This window comes from Lepus europaeus, chromosome 6 (genome assembly GCF_033115175.1).
Source record: "Lepus europaeus isolate LE1 chromosome 6, mLepTim1.pri, whole genome shotgun sequence".
Classification (NCBI taxonomy): Eukaryota; Metazoa; Chordata; class Mammalia; order Lagomorpha; family Leporidae; genus Lepus; species Lepus europaeus.
In genome coordinates this window covers 94,810,486-94,835,450 of record NC_084832.1, presented here as the reverse complement: position 1 = coordinate 94,835,450, position 24,965 = coordinate 94,810,486, and the positions used below count along the sequence as shown (strand labels likewise).

Here is a 24,965-nt window from a genome sequence, read left to right as displayed (position 1 = left end):
TGGCCAAGTCACCCCATATGGCCTCCACCAATGAGAGGAGTCCAGTCTGCCCCAGCAGGGAACGGTCCCCCTGGACCCAGCCAGGCACCACGAGGGTAGCACCTGGGGCAGCACCTGAGGCTGCATGGCAGCGTGACTGCCTGTTGAACTGCTGAGACTCCGAGTGAAACCAGATATTGATTGGCCAGTCCTGCCAGATACAGCTTTCTATTTCAGTTGCAGCTTATTTGACTGGCACTTAGGGAGGAGCCAGGGCGCAAAGTGGTGCTGGAATCAGGCACAATTGGAATCCTTCACACGCTGTGTCACCCTCAGATAAACTCAAATAAGTTACTGGAGACATCACCAGCTGTTGCTGGGATACAGCCCTTCCCTCGGCCATAGAACCCCCCCACCATATCTCCTTCTTCCTGGTGGGCACACGAAAGAGTTGTGGACACTCAGACCAGCGGCCATCCTTGCTTCCTCCACACTCGAACCTACCCCTCTTTCTGCAGGAACTAAGAGTGGTGAGTGCTACCATCAACCCCTTTCCAAGGGCCAAGAATGGGAGGGTGGAGGCTGCAGGCTCCCAAGAAGGAAGGAAAGTGTGGCAGGAAGGGAGTGCCTGAGCTCTGTGTGGTTTCCTTGGGGACCGAGGCATGGAGTTCCTCCCCTCCGAGGAGCCACCCCCACACAGCCTTCCCTTGTACCCCACCACCCACACTGGGAACCTGGATTTAGTTCCTGGCTCCTGGCTTCCACCCTGGCCCAGCCCTGGCTGTTGCAGTTTGGGAAGTGAACCAGCAAATGGGGGCTCTGTCTGTTTGTCTGCTGGGTTGTACATCTCTCTGCCACTCAAATTAAAACAAGTAGGTAAAATGAAAATTTAAAACTATAGCAATACAGCTAAGCAGACCTCCTTCCTTGCTCCTCCATTGCTTTTTCTTTTTCTTTCTTTTTTTTTTTTTTTTTTTTTTTTTTTTGACAGGCAGAGTGGACAGTGAGAGAGAGAGACAAAGGTCTTCCTTTGCCGTTGGTTCACCCTCCAACGGCCGCTGCGGCCGGCACATCTCGCTGATCCGAAGCCAGGAGCCAGGTGCTTCTCCTGGTCTCCCATGCAGGTGCAGGGCCCAAGCACTTGGGCCATCCTCCACTGCACTCCCGGGCCATAGCAGAGAGCTGGCCTGGAAGAGGGGCAACCGGGATAGAATCCGGCGCCCCAACCGGGACTAGAACCCGGTGTGCCGGCGCCGCAAGACGGAGGATTAGCCTGTTAAGCCACAGCGCCGGCCTATTGCTTTTTCTAGTTCTTAAAACTGTATGTTCACAGAGCTCCATGTCTCTACCAGGCTCTGGCCAGGGCCATGTGCATCAGGAACTTCAGTGTTAAGTCCCATGCTGTAACTCAGGTGCCTGGAGCCTGGAATTCCTCCTGGCTTTGCTCTCAATGACTCTGTGGGGCTGGGTTTTTCTTGGCCTCCCTGCCTGGGCCCCAGTTTCTATTGTGACTAGAGCTTGTGAGGCCTGCCTGCCCAGTGCTGGTCCTCTAGCCACCCTCTGCAGCTGTTTTATATGTAGCATGGAATGTTGCGGTCATAAGATATGTGCATACTTAACTGCACTTGGTAATCCAGACTGCTGTCCAAGGCAGTTATACAAATTTACATTCCCACCTGCGACAGATCAAAACACTTACCATTGTTTCTTGCATTTTACTTTTCAAGAAGTAAACACTTTAGTTCTTTAGTTGTTGTTGCTTTTCAGAAAGGATCTGAATGTTGAACCTTCCTAGTCTTCAGTTGATTGAAAATGTCTTTTTTTAAAATTCATTTATTTTTCCATGATAGCCAGAGAGATAGAGATAGGGAGAGTGCTCCTGCCTGCTGACTCCTTTTAATACCCGCAGTGGCCCAGGTTGGGCCAGGGCCAGGACAGGAGGCACGAACACAGTCCAGTGCTCTCACGTGGGTGGCAGGAACCCCCGTCAGTCGAGTCATCCCAAGTGCCTCCCAGAGTCAGGAGGTGGACCTTCGAATTGAATCCAAGCACTCCAAGATGGGACACATGTCTGGACTTCCACACCAAATGCCTGCTACTGTGTCTGTACTCCTGAGAATTTGTCTGAATATAGAATTCTAGATAATGTGTTTTGTCTCTCAGCACTTATCTTTGGGCTTATTATCTCTGAGCCTTTATCATTGCATCTAATTGCAACTCTTTTGTGTTTTGTCTCCCACTGTTGCACTATGATATGTCCAGGTGTGAATTTTCTTTTGTTTATTGAGTGTGGCATTCATTATGATTCTTGAATCCAAAGATTTGCATCTTCCCTCAATTCTGGAAAATTACCAGTGCTTATCTCTTTGTTTTTTGTTGTTCTTTTTTAAAGATTTATTTTATTTATTTGAAAGACAGAGTTACAGAGAGAGGTAGAGCTAGAGAGAGAGAAACGTCTTCTACCCACTGGTCCAATCCCCAAATAACCACCATAACCAGAGCTGAGCTGATCCGAAGCCAGGAGCCAGGAGCCTCTTCTGGGTCTCCCACATGGGTGCAGGGGCCCAAGGACTTGGGTCAAATTCTACTGCTTTCCCAGGCCACAGCAGAGAGCTGGACTGGAAGAGGAGCAACCAGGACCAGAACCAGCACCCACATGGGATGCCAACACTGCAGGCCAGGGCTGTAATCCACTGTGCCACAGCACTGGCCCCTGCTTCTCTCTCTCTCTCCTCTCTCTCTCTCTCTCTCTCTCTCTCTCAAAGATTTATTTATTTATTTGAAAGACAGAGTTACACAGAGAGAAAAGGAGAGGCAGAGAGAGATCTTCCATCCATTGGTTCACTCTCCAATTGGCCGCAATGGCCAGAGCTGTGCCAATCCGAAGTCAGGAGCCAGGAACTTCATCTGGGTCTCCCACGTGAGTGCAGGGGCCCAAGGACTTGAGCCATCTTCTACTGCTTTCCCAGGCCATAGTAGAGAGCTGGATTGAAAGTGGAGCAGCTGGGACTCGAACTGGTGCCCTTATGGAATGCCGGCATTGGAGGCGGCAGCTTTACCTGCTACATCACAGCGCCGGCCCCCCTGCTCATCTCTTTGAATGACTGTCCTCCATCCTATTCTCTCTCTCTTCCATTTTGGCTCATCTATTAGAGTTACACTAGATGTATTATCCTCTTTGTCTTTGAATCTCTGTTTCTTCTCTCACTCTGGGCTGCCTTCTGAATAAATCCATCCAGGCCATTAATTTTCTCTTCAGCTGTTTCCAATATGCAGTGTGATGTATTCACCACGTTTTCATTTATGACTTCTAGAAGTCTGACTGATTTGCATTTCAACCTGATCTTATTTCATTGATTCTTATTCTGTCTTTGTTCTCTACTTTTAGATATTTTGTGATTTTAAGATGCTTATTTTATAGCCTCAATCATAAGTATAGGAGGCACAGGCACAAAATTCTTCAGGGAAGGGTTTTTTCTGCTCTCTGCTCTCTATCTCACACTTTCACTCACACCTCAGTGGGCTGGGTTCCTTTTCTGGTTCTCGCATCTGGCAATTTAACTTTTTCTCTTGAGTGTTCAGAATGATCAAAAAGAAAACGTACTGAGTTTATTCGTCAGCTTTAGGTGTTTGTAGCAGGGGAATCTTCAGGTCATCTGAGCTCCCAATATGCCAAATTTGAAGTCTACTCTGGGCAAGTATTTTCGTTGAAAACGACTGTGGTAAACTATACATGCCAGAAGAATTATCAATTAGCTTTTAATAGGGTGAGTAAAGTTGCCCAATTTTAGTTCCAGTATTAGGAAGGACGTCTTAGTGGGCTGGGAGGAAGCTAAGGATTTCTAAGGCAGGGAGCACAGAGACAGAAAGCAAAAGGCATATTATGGAATCAGCCAGTAGTCGAACTGGCTGGAGCACAGTACGCGGTACAGGGAGTAATATGAGCAAATTTCTGGAAGAATCTGTTAGGGACAGATTGTGGACGACCTTGGCTTTCAGCTCAAGGGAATTTAGACTTGAGAGCCTTTGGAGGTTTTGAACTTAACTCATTTTGAAAGTTAGTCTTGGCTGCAGTAGACAGACTGGATTGGAGGGTGATGAGATGAATGGCAGGGCGGCCAATTAGGAGCTCACTGCAGTTGTCCAATAAGGTACAAAAGTCCATAATAGAGCTAAGGTCTGACAAAGGCTCTGAGCTGTTGAAATGACCAAAGCATAATTGCAGTTATTAACCAAACTGCGGCTGAGAGAAGACGCCAATACATACATATGACAGCGTTCTCTAGAGCTAAGTTGCTTCCCAGTGGAGTGCGTTAGGAACTCTCAGAGATTTGCTGATGTCCCCTAATTAAGTCACATGCTGTTTATAGGCTGCCTGCTAATTAGCCTCTTGAGCCAGCTAAAGCCTTCCTTTGATCTGGACTCGGGCTTGAAAATCACGCATTAATGCTGTTTGAAAAACAGTGGTAAACTAGGTAAAGCAGAATAAAACCAATAGATCCACATCCACCATTCCATAGAGCGTGCACAACTCTTCTTAGTATGAGCTAAAATAACTCTAAGTGGTCTCCTGTTGTTTCCTTCTATTAATAAGATCTTCTAAAATCATTGCTCAGGACAGTGAACCAGTGGATGGAAGATCTCTCTCTCTCTCTCTCTCACCTTTCAAATAAATAAATAAATCTTAAAAAAAAAAAAAAAAGAAAAGAAAGAAATACAACCCATGACAATCTTGGAAAAGGAGACTCACACACAGAAACTATATGAGAATAACTTAGAATATACCAGAGTAATTTTAAAGTAAATACAAACCAAGATGATTTCAGTTGCCCCCGTGCCCATCATATGTTTAACTGACAGGAACCGATGATTAAATTATCCTGCTAAGAAATCTGGAGATTGGGGCTGGTGCTGAGCATAGCAGGTAAAGCCACCACCTGCAGTGCAGGCATCCCATACGGCGCTGGTTCAAGTCCTGGCTGCTCCACTTCTGATCCAGCTCTCTGCTATGACCTGGGAAAGCAGTGGAAGATGGCTCAAGTCCTTGGGCCCCTGCACTCACGTGGGAGACCCAGAAGAAGATCCTGGCTCCTGGCTTCGGATCGGCACAGCTCTAGCCATTGCAGCCAATTGGGGAGTGAACCAGTGGATGGAAGAACCCCCCCCTTCCTCGCCTTCTCTCTCTATGTAGCTCTTTCAAATAAATAAATAGGCAGGTGCCACAGCTCACTTGGCTAATCCTCCGCCTGTGGCGCCGGCACCCCAGGTTCTAGTCCCGGTTGGGGCGCCGGATTCTGTCCCGGTTGCTCCTCTTCCAGGCCAGCTCTCTGCTGTGGCCCGGGAAGACAGTGGAGGATGGCCCAAGTGCTTGGGCCCTGCACCCGCATGGGAGACCAGGAGGAAGCACCTGGCTCCTGGCTTCGGATTGGTGCAGTGTGCCGGCCGCAGCAGGCAGGCCGTAGCAGCCATTTGTGGGGCGAACCAATGGAAAAGGAAGACCTTTCTCTCTGTCTCTCTCTCTCTCTAACTCTGCCTGTCAAAAATAATAAATAAATAAATAAATCTTTAAAAAAAAAAAAAAGAAAGAAATTTGGAGATTGGGGCTGGTGCTGTGGTGTAGTAAGTAAAGTTGCTGCCTGCAGCACCGGCATCCCAAATGAACACCCATTTCTATCCTGGCTGCTCCACTTCTGATCCAGCTCCCTGCTAACAGCCTGGGAAAAGCAGCACAGGTTGGCCCAAGTGCTTGGGCCCCTGCTACCCATGTGAGAGACCCAAAGAATCTGCTGGCTTCTGCCTGGCCATTGTGGCCATTTGGAGAATGAACCAGCAGATGGAAGATCTCTGTCTCTCTGTCTCTCCTTCTCTCTCTCTCTCTCTCTCTCTCTCTCAAGAAATTTGGAGGTCGACAGTGACGAACAACTAGTACCTGCAGTATTTTTTTTTAAAGATTTATTTTATTTATTTGAAAGACAGAGTTACAGAGAGAGAGGTAGAGACACAGAGAGAGGTCTTCCATCTGCTGGTCCACTTCCCAGATGGTCAGAATGGCCAGAGCTGCGCTGATCCAAAGCCAGGAGCCAGGAGTTTCTTCCCGGTCTCCCATGTGGGTGCAGGAGCCCAAGGACTTGGGCCATCTTCTACTGCTTTCCCAGGCCATAGCAGAGAGCTAGTTTGGAAGTGGAGCAGCCGGTTCTTGAACCGGAGCCCATATGGAATGTTGGCGCTTCAGGCCAGGGCTTTAACCTGCTGCACCACAGGGCCTGCCCCCTGCAGAGGGAATTCTTAACCAAGAATCAAGTCATAAAGGAAAATGGATGGTCTTGAGAAAAGGTAGTCCTCTGTGAACTTGTAAATATTTGGCACATATATTTATTTTTCTGAAAGTTATACATGCTCAAATGAATCTACAATCCAAAAAAAGTTTAAGAGCAGCTCTGTCTGCCTAGCTTAATTAAGCTCCCAGAATAGTATCCTCTGCAGAATAGACTAGGGGTTAAGTGCTTGGATATTAGGGTCCCACTCTCTGTGTTTGGATTCTGACTCTACTGTTAACAGCTGTGTGACCTTAACCAAATCACTTCTGTGTGCCTCAGTTTGCTCACCTGTGAAGTGGGGACAACAAGAGTATTATGTCATGCGGTTGTGGTTACATGAGCTAATGTGTATAAGTAACTCAGAAAATGCCCAACACATAATAAATGTTCTATACATATGCTATTACTATTGATGATAATGATGGTAAAAATCAGCATGACCTGTGCCTTCCTGATGCCACGGAAGAGCGAGTAAAAATGAACAGCCACAAAAAATGTTGAATGACCAGCTGATCATTTCAGGTAAAACTAACCATGGAGCCTTTTCCGTGTCGTTCTAGTTCATGGCCAGCCAGCCTCTCTGAGTGGTCTGACTGGACTGCTGAGATGAACATGTTCAAGTTGAATCATGGTGGCAAAAGCAGTTTGAACACTGATTCTATTTTCCAGCTTGAAATGAACTGACTCATTGCCATTGTTTCATTTTTCACACCATGGACTGTGCATTCTTGATGCTCCACCAGTGATAAATAATGAATGGGGACATGGGAGCTTTTGATACCCTAAAGCTCATCTCTCCCAGTTCTCCCACAGAACACCAAGACAACTGAGAGACGCTCTCTTCTTCTCTTTCTTTCTCTTTCTCTCTCTCTCTCTTTCTTCCTTTCTTTCTCTCTCTCTCTTCTTTCTTTTTCTCCTCCTCCTCTTCTTCTTTTTCGTTGTTGTCTTCATCTTCTTTTTTTTTTTAAGATTTATTTATTTATTTGAAAGGCAGAGTTACAGAGAAACAGAGGGAGAGACAGAGAGAGGTCTTCCATCTGCTGGTTCACTCCCCAAATGGCTACAATGGCTAGAGCTGAGCTGGTCCAAAGCTAGGAGCCAGGAGCTTTCTCCGGGTCTCCCATGTGTGTGCAGGGGCCCAAGGTCTTGGGTTATCCTCTGCTGCTTTCCCAGGCACGTTGGCAGGGAGCTGGGAGTCATTGAAGTTTTTTAAAAAAAATTTTAAAAAGCTCTGACAGGTGCTCACATAGGATACCGGTGATGCAGGCAGCGGCTTACTTGCTATGCCACAATGCTGGCCCCTCTTTCTTTCTTCTTAAGATTTATTTACTTATTTGAAAGGCAGAGTTACAGAGAGAGAAAGAGGGAAGGGGAGGAGAAAGAGAGAGAGAGAGAGAGAGAGAGAATTGATGTTCCATCCTCTGGTTCACTCTCCAAATGGCTGCAACAGCCAAGGCTGGTCCAGGTTCAAAGCCAGGAGCCCAGAACTTCATCTGGGTCTCCCACATGGGTGGCACAGGCCATTCTATGCTGCTTTTCCAGGTGCATTAGCAGGGAGCTGGATCAGAAGTGAGCAGCTGGGAATTGAACCGGTGCACACATGGGATGCTGGCGTCACAGGTAGCAGCTTAACCTGCTGCACCACGAGAGACTTTTAAAGTCTCTCTCTCTCCCCACTGATCTCTACTACTGAAAGCTTTAGCAGAATCACGTCAATTAGAATTCATTACAATGGTCTTCAACTTTTTCTAGTTTTTAAGGATTAAAGTTTTCTTTAAATAATTGAATTTCAAGTTATCTGATCACCTTTATTGGGTCAATTTTGCTTCCCCTCAAATACTCGAGAGTGATTTTCCTTTTTCATGTATGGCTTTTTTATTTTTTATTTTTGACAGGCAGAGTGGATAGTGAGAGAGAGAGACAGAGAGAAAGGTCTTCCTTTTTGCCTTTGGTTCACCCTTCAATGGCCGCTTATGGCCGGTGCATCTCGCTGATCCGAAGCCAGGAGCCAGGTGCTTCTCCTGGTCTCCCATGTGGGTGCAGGGCCCAAGGACCTGGGCCATCCTCCACTGCCTTCCCGGGCCATAGCAGAGAGCTGGCCTGGAAGAGGGGCAACTGGGATAGAGTCCGGCGCCCCAACTGGGACTAGAACCCGGTGTGCCGGCGCCACAAGGCGGAGGATTAGCCTGTTGAGCCATGGTGCCAGCCTCATGTATGGCTTTTGGGGTGTGTATTTTTTTTTTTTTTTCATTTTCCCTTCATTGCACAAATAATTGCCAGTTTCTGCATCAACAACTACTTTTCTTCCCAGGCTCTCTTTCTGGAAACCAGGCCTCTCAGGGGTCCCTGATCTGAATGTGCCAAGTAGAAACTGTGAAAAGGAATTTTATTCAGATACTTTCCTACAATCCCTTAGATCCACAGATAATTCCCTTGGTATTTTCAGTAATGGAAGATTGAGACCTCATGTCCAGTGACCATTTCAGTTTTGTGGCCTATGGGGACAGGATCTGCTACATAAATGATAGGGCCTAGTATAACATGAAAATGAGGGGCCTTTTTTGTTCATGTTATTATGAAATAAATATTGGAAACCTCATTCATTAAGAAATGCTATTAGAGGGCCGGTGTTGTGGCATAGCGGGCAAAGCCACTGCCTGCGGTTCTGGCATCCCACATGGGCACAGGTTCAAGTCCCAGCTGTTCCACTTCCAATCAAGCTCTCTGCTGTGGCCTGGGAGAGCAGTGGAAGATGGCCCAGGTCCTTGGGCCTCTGCACCTGCGTGGGAGACCTGCAAGAAGCTCCTGGCTCCTGGCTTCGGACTGTTGCAGCCGTCTGGGGATTGAACCAGCAGATGGAAGACCTGTCTCTCTCTCTGCTTCTGCCTCTCTATAACTCTGCCTTTCAAATAAATAAATAATCTTTGAAAAAGTGCTATTAGGAATTTCAAGACAGTGTGAAACCAAGCACAGGGTGCTCTTGATCCAAGGTGCTGCACAACTGCACTGGTCATTTGCCCAGGAAGCCAGGCCTGCGTGCGGCTCATAGATCAGTGTCTCTGTGACGCTGTGACGTCTCTTTGCCTGGTAAAAACCTGATTTCTGGAGAATTAATGGATCAGAATTCTTGGAATAGTGTCTGGGAATCAGCATTTTTTCCTTTTTGTTTTGTTTTCTTTTGAGAGAGCTTGCTCCATTTGCTAATTCATTCCCCAAATGTCTGTAACCCAGGCTTCCGCATGGTAGCAAGGGTTCAATTCCTCGAGCCATCACTGCTGCCTCCCAGAGTCTGCAATGGCAGGACGCTGGAATGGACGGTGGAACTGAGACTCAAACACAGACGCTCTGACGTGGGAAGCAGGTGTCTTAACTGTTAGGCCAAATGTTCACCACCTACATTCCTTGTTGTTATAGTTTCCACTTTGTTTTTCTGGAGAATAGTTTTACTTCAGTCTTTAAGGATTCAACTCATTACATGGGTTTGGTAGAGGATGAGGGCAGCATCTACAAATTTAAATTTAGGTAGCAGTTTTCAGTCCTTCCATGCATTTGGAGAGTGAAATCAAGAGATGGGAACTCTGTCTTTATTTAAAAAAAATGTTTTTAAACAAAGCATTTTTCTTGTTAAAAAAAAAGAGGAAGGAAGGAGAGAGATGAGTTCCTGGCTGCCTTGCTGTGAATGGCACAACAAGACTCTTGCAACATTGTAGCTTCACCTACTGTTTGGGAGTCATGCGGGCATGGCAGACTCTAGCTTTGGAAATGTCCCTGACACCTGCAGCCTGCTCTGTGCTTTGAATGCGGAACTTCCCAGCACCTTGTCCTTGGGGCACACATCAAGCACAGTTTGTGCACTGAATGGCTACATGTGGCCAAGGCCCTTTCTGGCATGACTGTTGCTATTTCTTTTGTCTTCTTGGAAGCGAGGACTTTAGAGCTGGGAATCAACATTCTTTCTTCATTTTGCTTATTTTTTTATTTTTACATGTTGGTTCACCATGAATCTTTTAAAATTGTGTTTTCCCTTTTATATTTGTTTACTTTTAAAAATATTAAGGGGCCAACACTGTGGTGCAGCAAGTTAAGCCATTTTGCCTGCAAAGCCAGCATCCCATATTGGAGCGCTGGAGTTCCGGCTGTCCCACTTCCAATTCACCTCCTTGTTAATACGCCTGGGAAGGCAGCAGAAGATGGTCTAAGTGCTCGAGCCCCTGCCACCCTGTGGGAGACCCAGATGGAGTTCCTGGCTTCTGCCTGGCCCAGCCCTGATCGTTGCAGCCATTTGGCTAGTGAACCAGTGGATGGAAGATTTCTTTCTCTTTCTGTCTCACCCTGTCACTCTGCCTTTCAAATAAACAAAATAAATCTTTTTCAAAAAACATTAAAATATTTTAATAACAATTGTATATTTTTGTGGAGAACAGTGCATTTCAATACACATATGCAACACATGCTGATCAACTCCTGGTAATTAACATTTCCCCCTTTTCGTCATTACTTTTAATTAAATATTTGTGGAAAGAGATTAATTAATTAATTAATTTGAAAGGCAGAGCAACAGAGGGGAGAGAGAGAGAGAGAGATTGATTCTATTTACTTGTTTACTCCACAAGTGGCCACAATAGAAACCAGGTCTGGGCCAGGCTGAAGCCAGGAGCCAGGAACTCGGTCCAGGGCTCCTATGTGGGTGGAAGGGACCCAAGTACTTGGACTATCCTCTGCTGCTTTTGCACACATTTGCATTGTGCTGGATGGGCAGCAGAACAGCTGGGACTTGAACTGGTGCTCCAATATGGGATGCCACTGTTCCACAATGCTGGCCGATGGTCTGAGCAGTTATGGGCGAGAATTATATCTTTTTGCTACAGCTCCCTTCTCGTACTCAGTTTGCTTACGATTCTCACTGAAAGCAACAGAAAAAGAAAAATAAACCCGAGAAACAAAGTGAGGAGACCCCCCCAGATGCTGCCTTCCTGCCTTTGGTGGCTGTCAGTCACCGCCATTGGAATCCAGCTCCATGTCAGCCTGTCCCCTCTGCAGCAAATGCCTGCCAGTTCTCGGCGCTTACTTCAGCAAACTGTCACGTCGCTGTATTGCAGCCCCGAGGGCTTAGGAACTCATTCAAAGTAACTTGATGAAAGAATTCTTGTCAAATTACCCTAAGAACCTGGTCCTAATGTCGGAGGTGAGCTGTACATCATTAAGATATTTCAAAGTTAACAAACCTCTTCACGGATTTTAAATTTTGGCACAACAAATAAAATGCTCTTTTTCTGACTCACAGTTTTCTGTGTGTGGGTGAAGGCTTAAGCAGTCACTGAGTGTAACAGATGCTGTCTTGAATTTTTCCTTAATAAAAAGCTGACAGATTTTTAATTAACAGGTGTTTCTACATTACTTATTAAACAACATTTTTCTATATTGATTTTTATCTCTACTTCCTGTTTTTCAATACTAACACACATTTTTATTACTCTATATTTTTAATGTAATGAACATTTTTGTGTTTCTCTTTCTATGCTCACAGCAAATGAGATTGAATGGAAACAACCCTTTATAACTGTGAAATATTATGTAATATTGGATTTGTTAAAATTGCATTTGCTTGCTTTTTTTTTTTTTGCAAAACACGTGTATCCAAGAATATTTAAATAATTATTATAACTTAAGAAAACAACTCAGTTTTTTAAAAAAGATTTATTTATTTATTTGAAAGGCAGAGTTAGAGGCAGAGGCAGGGAGAGAGAGAGAGAGAGAGAGAGATCTTCTATCCGCTGGTTCACTCCCCAAATGACCACAACAGCCAGAGCTGCACCAACCCAAAGCCAGGAACCAGGATCTTCTTCTGGGTCTCTCACGCGGGTGCAGGGGCCCAAGGACTTGGGCCATTTGCTGCTGCTTTCTCAGACCATAGCAGAGAGCTGGATTGGAAGTGGGGCAGCCGGGACTTGAACTGGTGCCCATAAGGGATGCTGGCAATACAGGCGGTGGCTTTACCTGCTACATCACAGCGCTGGTCCCACGACACAGTTTTAAAAAATGGGACAGATATTTGAATAGACACATCACAAAAGAAAATACAAGGGGCTGGCATTGTGGCACAGTTTGTTAAGCTACTGTTTGCAATGCTGGCATCCTATAGCTGAGCATTGGTTCAAGTCCTGCCTGCTCAGCCTCCCATACACCTTCCTGCTAATGTGTCTTGGAAAGCAGTAGAAGATGGTTCAAGTATTTGGGCCTTTCCACTCACATAGGAGACCCAGATGGACTTCTAGACTCCTAGCTTTGGCCTAGACCAGCCCCAGCCATTGTTGCCATTCGGATGAACTAGCAGATGGAAGACCTCTTTGTCTCTGTCTCTCTCTGTCACTCTGCCTGTGAACCAAACGAATAAATAAAAATCTTGAGAGAAGAAAATACAAGATTAAAAGTAAAGTTGCAGTGAGATACTACTAAAATACACACTAGAATAGCTAAAACAAAGAAGTTTGACAATACCAAGTGTTGACAAGGACGTGGAGCAACTTGAAACATCATTCTTTGTTGGTCAGAGTGTAAATTGGTACAACCATGTTGGGAAAACAATTTGACAGTTGCTCATAAAGTTAAACATAAACTATATGACCCAGCTATTTGCCTCTAGTTATTTACCCATAAGAAATAAAAACACATATCCTCCTAAAGATATGTACATGAATATTCATAGCAGCTTTATTTACTGATTTATGTAGTTTTTATCAACTACAATAAAAGCTCAGATGTTCACGTACCATGTACACATTGTCCAGGATTCATAAATGTTAAACATTTTGCTCTTTGCTATATAATTCTCATATAGAAGGAAGGAAATATTACAGATACAGATGGTATCTCCTTACTTCCTGGACCCATCCTCCTCCTCTGCCCATGGGCAAGGACATTCATCAAATTGGGGGATCCTTTCTGCCCATGTAAAACAGGCCTTTGCTGACATCTTTATTTTATGGGCGAGATCAAAGCTGAACAAGAACTGATGCTCGGGCCCTAGCTGAACAGTGACTCATCAGCTTCATTCCCCAGGGCTATGTTACCTGGCCTGTGTTTGAGGATCTATGAATGTAATTTATGTAATTACGACAGTGTTTATGCTGCTCTTTATCTTCAGTTTTAAACACGGCTACTACTTGGCACAAATGGGAATTTAGTGTATTATGTTTTTCTAAGTGTTTAAAAAATGCATTGATTGTCAACTTTCAAATCTAACATTCATGTTGTCTTAAACAATATAGCTCTTCGATATCAGTGCTTAACTTTTTAATTAAGATGGAATGCAGATATTTAAGTATTTCCCTCTAGTTTTGTCACAGAGATCATAAGACAACTGTTTTCAAAGCTGGGAAGACCATTGAATCCCAATTAGCTGGCTGCATCTGTTTAACATCCATGCACCTGGCTTTGGCCTGGCCCAGCCCCTGCGTGGCTACCATTTAGGGAGTGAATCGACAGATGGAAGCTCTCTCTACCTCCCCCCTTCCCCACTCTCTCTTTCTCTCTGTCACTGTGGCATTCAGATAAATAAATAAATAAATCTTAAAAAAAAGCATGCATATGAGATAATGATGAGTCCTGGCCTGACATTCCTTGCCCTTTCTTTTGGTTTATCTTTTTATGGTCTATCTTCTGTATGGTCCAGATTTCCCCCTTAGTTCTATGTGTTTATTTTAAAGGCTGACAAATACTCAAGCAGAAAAATGGAGTTTGGGCTGGTGTTAACACTTCTGTAATCATGAAGCTGTTAATTTCCCTTTGTGGGACTTCAGAGGGAAAATACTACTAATTTTGGTTTTCATTAGCAAGTTGTCTTTTTTCCCTTCTTAAGAATAGCAATTGTTCTGATTAGAAAATTAATAAACAAAATAATTCTCCTTTCCTTAATTGGAGAAGAGATAAAAACTAGTGGCAACCTCAAGTTCACAATGAGGTCTAGAGCATTTTCCCCCTTTTAGAATCTGAAAGCCACAACTTCATGTGCATGTAGTTTTAGAAACATCCTCAATTCTCATTGGCTGTCACCTTACGTATCACAATGGAAGTGTCATCAGGTCAGCAGCAGATTGTAACATCACTGGGGCCACAACTGGATCATGGAAGTTGCTCACCCAGTGATGCATCCTTCACATCAACAATAGCTGACAGCGGCAGAGATGGCCACAGCAGCCTAGCTGTGGCCTGGGGCTCTGTCGGATCACTGGTGACTAGCATGGGGGGTGGGGAGGGTGGGAGGAAATCTTGGCGCAGCAGAAGATGAAGGACCGCACCCTCCTGTGACGAAGTGCGCCGCCGTAAGAATGGAGGAGACAGAGGGTCTCAAGTCCCACAGCTGACGTTGGAGGATATGGAATTTTACCGAATTCCACTTGAGTGTTAGGCAGCTGGTCAGAAGACAATATATGAAGGTTAGTAGCCGAAGTACCATCAGGGAGGGGCTCTGAGAGAACTGCTTTGGAAGATTTAATAGGACATTCAGATACGACACAAAGGATGAAGTGAGCCATGGAGGTGGGGCTCAGGTTGGAAAGGGCGCCAGTAGCCTCACTAGCTGAGAAGGGCACGCATTCTGAGGAAAGGATGTGGCTTGTTTGATCATTCTATGAACATGAGGAGTGGCAGCAGTGGTCTGGGGATGAGATCAAGGAGAGAACAAGGTGTAAATCTTTGTGGGACAAGGATCAGGTTCTCTTACATGGCGGGCTGTTCCAGAGGTAGCTGCTGCCGCTGCTGCTGCTTTTATTTGAATGAGTTACAGAGAGGGAGAGGCAAAGTGGGAGAGAGAAAGATCTTCCATCTGCTGGTTCACTCCCTAAATGGCTGCAACAGCCAGGGCTGGTCCAGTCTACTGGAGGCAAGAGTTTCATCTGGGTCTCCTATGTGGGGGCAGGGGCCCAAGCACTTGGGCCATGTTCCTGTGCCTTCCCAGGTGCATTAGCAGGGAGCTGGATTGGAAGTGGAGCAGCTGGGCCTGGAACCGGCACCCATATGGGTGGCTGGGGCTGCAGGTGGAAGCTTAACCCACTACGCCACGGCACTGGCCCTCAGAAGTAGCTTCTTAACATAAAGCCCTTTATTTTGTCAAAGTGGAATCATTAAGTGAGAGGGATACAGAAAATGCTTGGAATATTAGAAAAATATTTTTTTTTGAAAATTATCTTTCTTTTCTACAACTTTGTCATCTTCAGCAGATCCCATATTAAGCCTGAGAATCTCATTCTTCTCATTTTTTGCCCTTTGTGAGGTGGCACAATGGGTTAAATTCACAATCCCCAAAAGGCTGTATTCTGTGAGTGGACAATTGTCTTCCTTGATTTCAATCTCAAAAACTTTGTGTCTTTACTTGGAAACATAGAAGCATTTCACAAATTAGGGAAACTTTAAACAGGCAATTTATATTTTCATGGTAAACTTCCTCTTCAAGGGAATTAGTTTCTATAGTTTTTCTTTATACCAATTTTACCTCAAGCTTAAATAAGTGGATCTTAGTTCTGTGTCAAGACCACCTTATCCATGCTCTTTGTGATTTTGGAAACTTTAACCCTTCTTCATTCTACATTTCCAGACTGAAGAGCTCTCTTTTTTCCCTCATGTGTGACTCCAATTCCTTTATTGTGAGACCCATGAAGCTTTTTCCAGCACTGGTTCATTTCTCTTGTGAGAATGGGCATAGCTTTCTCTAAAACTTAAGACTCTTCTTTAATCGATAACAAGTTTTGATAAGTGAGGCTTTTGATCCTTCATCGTATGATAAATTCCTTCTAAAACTGAATGTGAAAAAACTGTCTTTCTAGAGAGATCAACTCCTACACTTTTCTAGAATATGTATATAACCCTACCTGTTCTTGGTTTCTGAGTTAGAACTCAATTTAAAGCTCACTTGTAGAAAATCACGCATTCCGGAGAAGTGGACACAATCAACGCTTAAGTAGTTTCTGATCTACCCTTCCATTAAAACCATTTAAAAATGTGTTCTGAATTAAACGTATATTGTCAATTATACGAGTGAGTGCAGCACAACTCATAACACGTTAATAAGGTAATAGAAGGCAATCGCTATTATTTTGGGCTAACGCTTTCGAATTTTGAATTTAGATTACACCGGCCGTTGGCAAAAAGACACTTTGCAGCCTAAATCCCTAAGTTTTGGCTCCTCCCCAAGGTGTGTAGCCATAGAGACCGGGAAAAGCGTCCGCGAGCCAGGGCGACGCCTCCTCCTCAGCCCTAAACTGCTTCCCTTTTAGGTGGGAGGAAAGAACTACCAACAGCCGCGCTAGCGCCGGCGCGGCGCCCTTCCTCGGTCCTTCGACGCCTGTACTGTTTCCGTCGAGTAAGCTTGGCCAAACCACAACTCCCAACATGCACCCGGCTTTTCGACCGGCCAGAGGGCCAGCTTCCGGTTTGGGCCAGCGCGGCTGCGCACGGGGTGCGGTCTTATTGGTTCGAAACTCCTCGTGCGATGCGCGTCACGGCGACGTGCGGTCGCGGGGGCGGAGAGACGCGGCGGCGGCGGCGGTCGCGGCAGCGCGGGCACGATCCAGACGAGGTACCGCGGCGGCGGCAGCGGCGGTGGTTAGACCGGGCTGGACCCCTCCCTCCTCCGTTCCCCCCTCCTCCCCCTTCCCCTCAGCTGTGGTTCCCGAGAAGGCCGAGACGTGCGACGAGGTGGAGACGAGCTCCGGGTGAGCGTCTCGAGTGTGAGCGCCGTTTCCCGTGCGCGGAGGGAGAGCCCGGGGTCGGGGAAGGTGAGGGCTGAGGGGGCGAGTGTCCCCGGCGCGGCCCGGAGCGCGCGCTCGTCCCAGACCTCGGCTTGGCTCTCCAGCTCGGACCTGCCGCCCGCGCGGTGTGCGGCGGCGCCGGGGCCAGCGTGAGGGGCCTGGGTCTCCCTGCCTGCAGCCGCTGTCGGCGGAGCTCGGCGTCTCCCGCCGGCCCTCTGGGCTCTGTCACCGTCGGGTGCCCCTGCCCGCAGAGACAGTCCGCCTGCCCTCTCCCGCTGTCCGTCTCCTGTGTCACTTCTAGGAATTTGGTGGCCGGCTCCGGACGGTTGTGCTTAGTAGCTACTTTTGCAGCGGCCGGGCTGGCAAGGTCTTCCTCGCCTTCTCTCACTCTTGAAATCGGTGATAACAGGGTTACACATCAGTTTTGAGGGGTCTGTGAGAGAGTTTGAATAGGAAACCGATACTTTTCCCCTCTTCTCGTGGCTTCTGATTCTGACCTTGATTTAAACGTTTGCCTCTGGAGTTTGACAGCTTGAGACGATCCTAGTGAATTTTGGTAGAAAGAGTTGAGTAATCCAACTGGGATTTTGTAGACTACGGTGATATCCTAGCAGCTTGTTGACAATATTATTTTTAGTAGAATGATCTTTTATTTTGTTGGTTTGAAGTTTTCAAGTTTATATTATTGTCACTGTCATACGCCACTTAAAAAGAAATCTGTTAAAGCATTTAAAGTTACGTGATCTTAAAACTTCCTAGTGAAATGTTACAAATGAATTTGTCCAACCTACCGCGTTAGTTTTTGAGGGGAGATATTCTTATCCTTCCTTTTTTTTTTTTTTTTTTCTTTATTTTATTTGAAAGGCAGGGTGGGGAGCAGGGGGAAAAGAGAGAGAGATTTTCCACCTGCTTGTTCACTCCCCCAAGTGGATACAACAGCTTGGTAGGCAGGTATGGTCCAGGCAGAAGCCAGGAGCCTGGAACTCCATCCTGGTCTCCCGTGTAGGTGGCAGGGCCCACCTCTTAAGCCATCTTACTGCACTTTCCCAGGCACATTAGCAGGGAGCTGGATTGGAAGCAGAGCAGTCGGGACTGAAACTGGTGCTAGAATATGGGATGCAGAGTCACAGGTAGTTGCTTAACCTGCCGTGCTGCGATGCTGGCTCCTTTTCATCCTTTCTTACAAATTTGTTGTCAGAATGCTGATTGTGACCATCTGGAAAAATTAGTTCTTCAGTAGTTGAGACTTATGTGTGTGTGGTGGCAGATCTGTAGTGATTTATGAAATTTGAAAAAATTTTCCAATTAAATATAAAAGGCATTCTTATAACTTATATATGTAACTGGCTACTCACCAGTGTATACATTCCAATCTGTGCTTTGGGCTTCTTAGTAACAGATTTCCTCTTCTAACTGGGCCACTGGGGATGATAGTCGAATTTCCAGAGCCTGAAAGAGTGTGTTTTTCTAATCCTAGGCTTGTTGTATAAATTTATAAGTGAATAAGTATTTTCCATTAATACTATCATTTTTAGCTGGTACACTTTCTTTTGTATAAATCACATCAAACTTTGCAACCTGTGGGCCAGGTCCTGCCAGCTGCCTGTTTCTGTAAATAAAGTGTTTATTGGAGCATGGCCATTATGCAGTTGTTCAGGTACTGTCTGTGGTTGCTTTGCAGTACAGGACAAAGTTGAGCAGACGGGACAAAGACTCTATCACTTGCAAAAACTAAAATATTCACTACTTGATCCTCAATAGAAAAAGTTTGCTGGCCTCTATGAAAAGGGATGCATGTTAAATGGATAAAATTAGAAAAATATGAAATAGAAAGGAAAGATTACTCAGAATTATACTATGCATTTTTATTTTCATTAACGAATCTTGGTGATTGTGTAAATGAGCTCATTTTTAAATGTTGATTTGTAATCTGCTTTTTAATTTTTATTTTAAAAAAGGGTTTATTTTATTTGAAAGGCAGAGAGAGAGAGAGAGAGAGAGAGAGAGATTGTCTGCTGGTTCAATCCCCCAAAGGCCTTAACAGTTGGGGCTGGGCCAGGCTGAAGTGAGGAGCCAGGAACTCCATCTGCATTTCCCACATGAGTGGCAGGGGCCCAAGCACTTGAGCCATCATCTGCTGCCTCCCAGGTGCATTAGCAGGAGGCTGGATTTGAACCCACCCTCCCATATGGAATTGGGCATTCCAAATGATGACTTAACCTACAGCACCAAAACGCCAGCCCCTGAAATCTGCTTTTTCAAATACTAGTATCACAGATTATTTTTGTTTGGTCTTTGAATGCTTTTGTACCTCTGCATTTAAGATCTCAAGAAATGGGCTTGATGAGCTAAGTTTTCCTCTATTGGTCAAAATTTAAAAAGAAAATTCAGAAATAATAGATGCTTAGAGATGATGTGATGATAATGGTTGATATTTGTTGAGCACCTACTAGGTATTAGACAGTTTCCTCGCTTACGTAGCTGTATTAATATAGTCCCTGCAGCAGCTCTGTGATTATGTACTGTTACCTTGGTCCCTGTTCTGCAGATGGCAATGCTGATGCACAGAGGAATAAAGTAGCTGCTGAAGTTCATCAGCTAGGGGTTGATTGCAATCCAGGCGCCCTGGTTTCAGAAACCAGTTTTTTTTTTTTTTTCTTAAACACTGCCACAGAGCCTCTCCTTGTTCTGCTTATTGTGGAGTTTAGACAGTCCAGAAGTACGCAGTGTAAAACTTCTGCGTGCTCCTCTTTCTAGTTTAATTCTTTGTAGATAATCCCTCGTAACAGAGATCTTTCTACCTCTCTTTGCACATATGAGCACAAACATTTACTTTCAAATTTATCTACATAGGAGGAGTTAAAAAAATATTTTTTAGAGAAGTTTAGATTTACAGAAATTTGAGCTGTTCAGAAAGTTCCCATATTCGCCTCCAGTTTCCTGTTATAACATCTTGCATTGATGAGCGTATTACAACTGATGAACCAGTATCAGTCTGTTGTCATTAATTAGTCCATAATTTACAGTTGAACTTTTTGTGTTGCAGAGTTGTTTTTTTTTTTTTTCAAGTGGGATCAAACCAGTTGTTGTTAATGGTGTAGTTTTCTTATAGTTTTCAAAACACAGTGCTGATTTTCAGATTAATGTCAAAATTAGTGTTCTTCTTGGGACTGAAGACTTGCTTAGAAGTTTACTTTTTTTCTTTTCCCTTTAAAAAAAGTGTGGGGCTGGCATCATGGCACAGCAAATTAACCTGATGCTTCCAGTGCCTTTGATGGAATTCCTAGTTCCTGGCTTCAGCTTCGCCAAGACCTGGCTGCCATGGCCATTTGGGGAGTAAACCAGCAAATGGAATCTCTCTCTTCCTCCCTCCCTCCCTCCCTCCCTCCCTCCCTCCCTCCCTCTTTTACTCTGCTTTTCAGATAAATAAATATGTATGTACATATGTGCATACACATATAAATACAGAAGTCTTTTTTACAAAAAGTATGCCAGATACTTTTCTCCAAAGGAACGCTTATTTTTTAACTGAATGTTCTGGCTACATCATGTCATCATAAAATTCCATTTTTCTGTATTTCTGAATCTGGAAAATAGATTGTTTTTGGTTTTCTTTGTAAATTCTTTTTGGACTATCTTTATAGCCCTTGTAATTGCTAGTCTTATTTCATTAGACTTTGACTTTTTTGTGAAGGCTACTCCAAAAAGTAATTCCCTACTCATCACTGTATGTTTCAAAGTATTTCCTCTTCGGGGCTTTCCCTGGGGGAAGAACTTAATTTTTTTCCTTAGGCTTTTGCTTCTCCATGGGCAAGCTGTTCAGGTTCTTGGAGATTTCTTGCTGGTCACAGAAAGAGTGGTGCTGGCCAAGTCATTGACTGTGGACATCCTCCTCCCTGACTGGTGCTTCCTCAACCATCTTTATCATTTTTTTGGCTTTCTCTTCTGCTTTCTTAACTTTCAGAATTTCTGTTCCTGGGATGTAATTGTTAGCATTTAACCCTTCATATTCTGGTACTCCTGATTTTATCAAGGCCTCTGTAGGCTTTCCTTGGAATTTTTTCTTCCATATCTGAGGATTTGGAAGAACTGCGTTGAATGTTTTAGCAAACATCATGTTCTTATCTTTGTGTGCTTTATAATGGGCCAGGTCTTGAGGAAGTTTTTCATTCATGGTTAGAGGTTGTTCTTCTGTTATCCCTTTTTTTTTTTTTTTTTTTTTTAAGATTTATTTATTTACTTGAGAGGCAGAATTAGAGAGAGGGGAGAGACAGAGAGAGAGAGGTCTTCTATCTGCTGGTTCACTCCCCAAATGGCCACAATGACATGAGCTGGACTGATCTGAAGCCAGGAGCCAGAAGCTTCTTCTGGGTCTCCCACACAGGTGCAGGGGCCCAAGCACTTGGGCCATCTTCTACTGATTCCCCAGGCCATAAGCAGAGAGCTGGATCCAAAGAGGAGCACCTGGGACATGAACCGGCGCCCATATGGGAGGCAGGCACTGCAAGCAGAGGCTTAGCCCACTGTGCCACAGTGCTGACACTACTTTCATGGCATTTTTAACTTTTTCTTGTGTTTGGAGTCTTTCTTCCTTGTTGCACATTGCACTAGCAGGTCTCTTGCTATTGGTTGTTATCCTCAGATTCCGAGTTTCCATCCTGTTTTTCTTTTTCATTTTACCTTTGAAGAGTATTAAGGCAATAATCAATATCTTGCTGAACTTTGAGAAACATTTTGTGACAACATTGACAGTTCCGGCATCATTCCATATTTTCTCTTGTAGAGTTCAGTTATCAATCCAAACATATCTTGGCTGTAGTTGCATTGCTGTTTCTCTTTAAGATCTGTTCATTTATTTGCAAGACAGGGTTATAGTGAGAGAGGGACAGAGATCTTTCATCTGCTAGTTCACTCTCCAAATGGCCACAATGGTCAGGACTGGGCCAGGCAGAAACCAGGAGCTTCTTCCAGGTCTCCCACTTGGGTACAGGGGCCCAGGTAGTTGGGTCATCTGCTGCTGCTTTCCCAGGCACATTAGCAAGAGAGGAGCTGGATGGGGAAATGGAGCAGCTGGGACTCAAACCAGCATCCGTATGGGATGTAGCATCACAGGTAGTGGGTTAATCTGCTATACTACAACACTGATCCTTTGTTGCTGTCTCTTAACCTGGTGTGTGTGAAATTATGCAATATCGTGTTCACTGTATTGTTATCAGTCATGACATGAGAATGTAAAGTCTCAGAAGCTTATTGTGACATGGAAGTTCAAAGAGCTCTAGCAACCCTGATGGATTGATGTGATTCTTAATATTCAGTGAGATCAAAGCTTGCAAAATGTTACAAGATCTAGATTTAACATAATTGTAGGGGATTGCTTTGTGATGCAGCTGGTTAAGCCATTGCTTGTGACACCAGAATCCCATATCAGGGCACTGGTTTGAGTTCTAGCTTCTCCATTTCTAATGCAACTCCTTGCTAACACACCTGGAAAAGCACTGGAAGATGGCCTGAGTACTTGGGTTCCTGCCATCTATGTGGGAACTTGCCATCTATGTGCTATCTTGGTTCATAGTAATGTGTTTTTAAAAATTAATATTTGTAGATAGTTTTTGTCAATAAATCTGTCTACTCTTTTTTTTTTTTTAAGATTTTATTTATTTATTTGAGAGGTAGAGTTAGACAGTGAGAGGGAGAGACAGAGTGAGAGGTCTTCCATCCGTTGGTTCACTCCCCAAATGGCCTCAACGGCTGGAGCTGCGCTGATCCAAAGCCAGGAGCCGGGTGCTTCTTCTTGGTCTCCCATATGGGTGCTGGGGCCCAAGGACTTGGGCCATCTTCTACTGCTTTCCCAGGCCACAGCAGAGCTGGATTGGAAGTGGAGCAGCCGGGACTAGAACTGGCGCCTATATGGGATGATGGCACTGCAGGTGAAGGATTAATTTGCGCCATGGCGTCGGCCCCTACTCTTATTTTTAATAACTTGGTGGTGCTTCTGTTGCTGCATACTTCAGTTGTTTAAATATATATTGCCCTTGTGCATTGTGTGTACAGTTGTAGGATGCTAATTACCCTATTTTTTTTTAAACATTATTTATTTGAAAGAGCTACAAGAAAGGTAGAGACAGAGAGGTCTTCCATTCACTGGCTCACTCCCCAGATGGCTGCAACTGCTGGAGCTGAGCCAATCTGAAGCCAAAAGCCAGGCGCTTCTTCCTGGTCTCCCATGTGGGTACAGGGGCCCAAGGACTTGGGCCATCCTCTGTTGCTTTCCCAGGTGCATTAGCAGGGAGCTGGGTCTGAAGTGGAGCAGCCTGGACTCAAACCAGCGCCCATATGGGATGCTGGCACTGTAGGCTGGGGTTTTAACCCACTGCGCCACAGCGCTGGCCCCACCCTGTTCTTTATCTGGGTTGATCCAAAGCCAGGAGCCAGGACCTTTTTCCAGGTCTCCCATGTGGGTGCAAGGGCCCAAGGACTTGAGCTATCTTCTGTTGCTTTCTCAGGCCATAGAAAAGAGCTGGTTTGGAAGTGGAGCAGCCAGGTCTCCAACTGGCGCCCATATGGGATGCTGGTGCTGCTGATGGCAGCTTTACCTGCTATGCCACAGCGTCAGCCTTGCTGCTCCACTTCTAATACAGCTCCCTGCTTTTATGCCTGGGAAGGCAGTGGAAGAAGTTGCAAGTACTTGGGTCCCTGCCACCCATGTGGGAGGACCTGGATGGAGTTCTAGCTCCTGGCTTCAGCCTGGCCCAGTCCACCCCAGTCCTTGTGGCCATTTGGATAGTGAATCAGTGGATGGAAGGTATTTCTCTCTCTGGCTATAACCAGCTTTTCAAATAAATAAATCTTAAAAAAAAAAAATCATTGTTTGGTTTAAGTAGACATTGGTAAGTGTTTAGACCAATGGAAAAGGTAAACAAAATTCTGGAAACTGCCAGATTATCTTCAGGCGTGGAAAAAAATACCTGTGGGAAAGGATACTGACATTTTCTCATGGAAGAGAAAATGGATTTAAAGATTTATTTATGTTTTAGAGAGACAGGATGAGACAGCAGTCTTCATCCAATGGTTCACTTCCCAGATGGCTGCAACAGCCAGCACTGGGCCAGGCTGAAGCCAGGAATTAGGAACTTCATCCAGGTCTCCCATATAGGTAGGTGGTAGGAGCTCAAGTACCTGGACGTCTGCTGCTTTTCCCAGGAGGTTAACAGGGGGCTGGATCAGAGGTGGAGCAGCCAGAACACAAACTGGTGCCCTTATAGGGTGCCGGCACTGCAGGAGGAGGCTTTACCTGTATACTACAGTGCCAGCCCCAGAATTTTCTTTACAGCTGACTTATAGTTTTTTTTTTTTATTGGATTTGTGTATTTTCCATGATACACAAATGTACCAGAAAGCAAAGCATGAGAAACATGAGTTTTCTTTTTTTTTTTTTTTTAAGATTTATTTATTTATTTGATAGGCTGATTCACAGAGGCAGAGGCAGAGAGAGAGGGAGGTCCTCTATCTGCTGGCTCCTCCCCAAATGGCCGCAACTGTGCAGATCTGGAACCAGGAACCAGGAAACTGCTCTGGGCCTCCCATGCAGGTGCAAGGGCCCAAGGAATTGAGCTATCTTCTACTGCTTTCCCAGGCCATTAGCAGAGAGCTGGATTGGAAGTGGAGCAGCTGGGACTCGAACCAGTGCCCATATGGGATGCCGGCCTGGCAGAGGTTGGCTTTACCTGCTATGCCACAGCATCAGCCCCGAAACACAGGATCTTAAAGAGGCAAAATTAATTAGCTTTAGTTAACTAACCAATTTTGGGCATCTAGGCCTTTTCTTCTGGATGCATTTATTGTTAATATATTAGTTAATGTCTCATTGGCAACGTAGTCACTTTAATCCTCTGTGTCCTGAAGTTTTAGTTTAGTGAATGTATGT

The 24,965-nt window shown here is 45.0% G+C and overlaps 1 protein-coding gene across 2 annotated transcripts in view; it reads left to right on the top strand.

The window, feature by feature from the left end:
- Positions 1-246: 246 nt before the first annotated feature.
- ADIPOR2 (adiponectin receptor 2) overlaps positions 247-24,965 on the top strand; it is a 101,700-nt gene continuing 76,981 nt past the window's right edge. The window contains exon 1 of one of the 2 annotated variants that reach the window (XM_062194605.1): positions 247-509. The gene's annotated coding sequence lies outside the window, so the exon portion shown is untranslated. Of the gene's footprint in view, positions 510-16,875; positions 17,006-24,965 lie in introns of those variants that run through there. The other variant, XM_062194604.1, reaches the window with a different exon arrangement.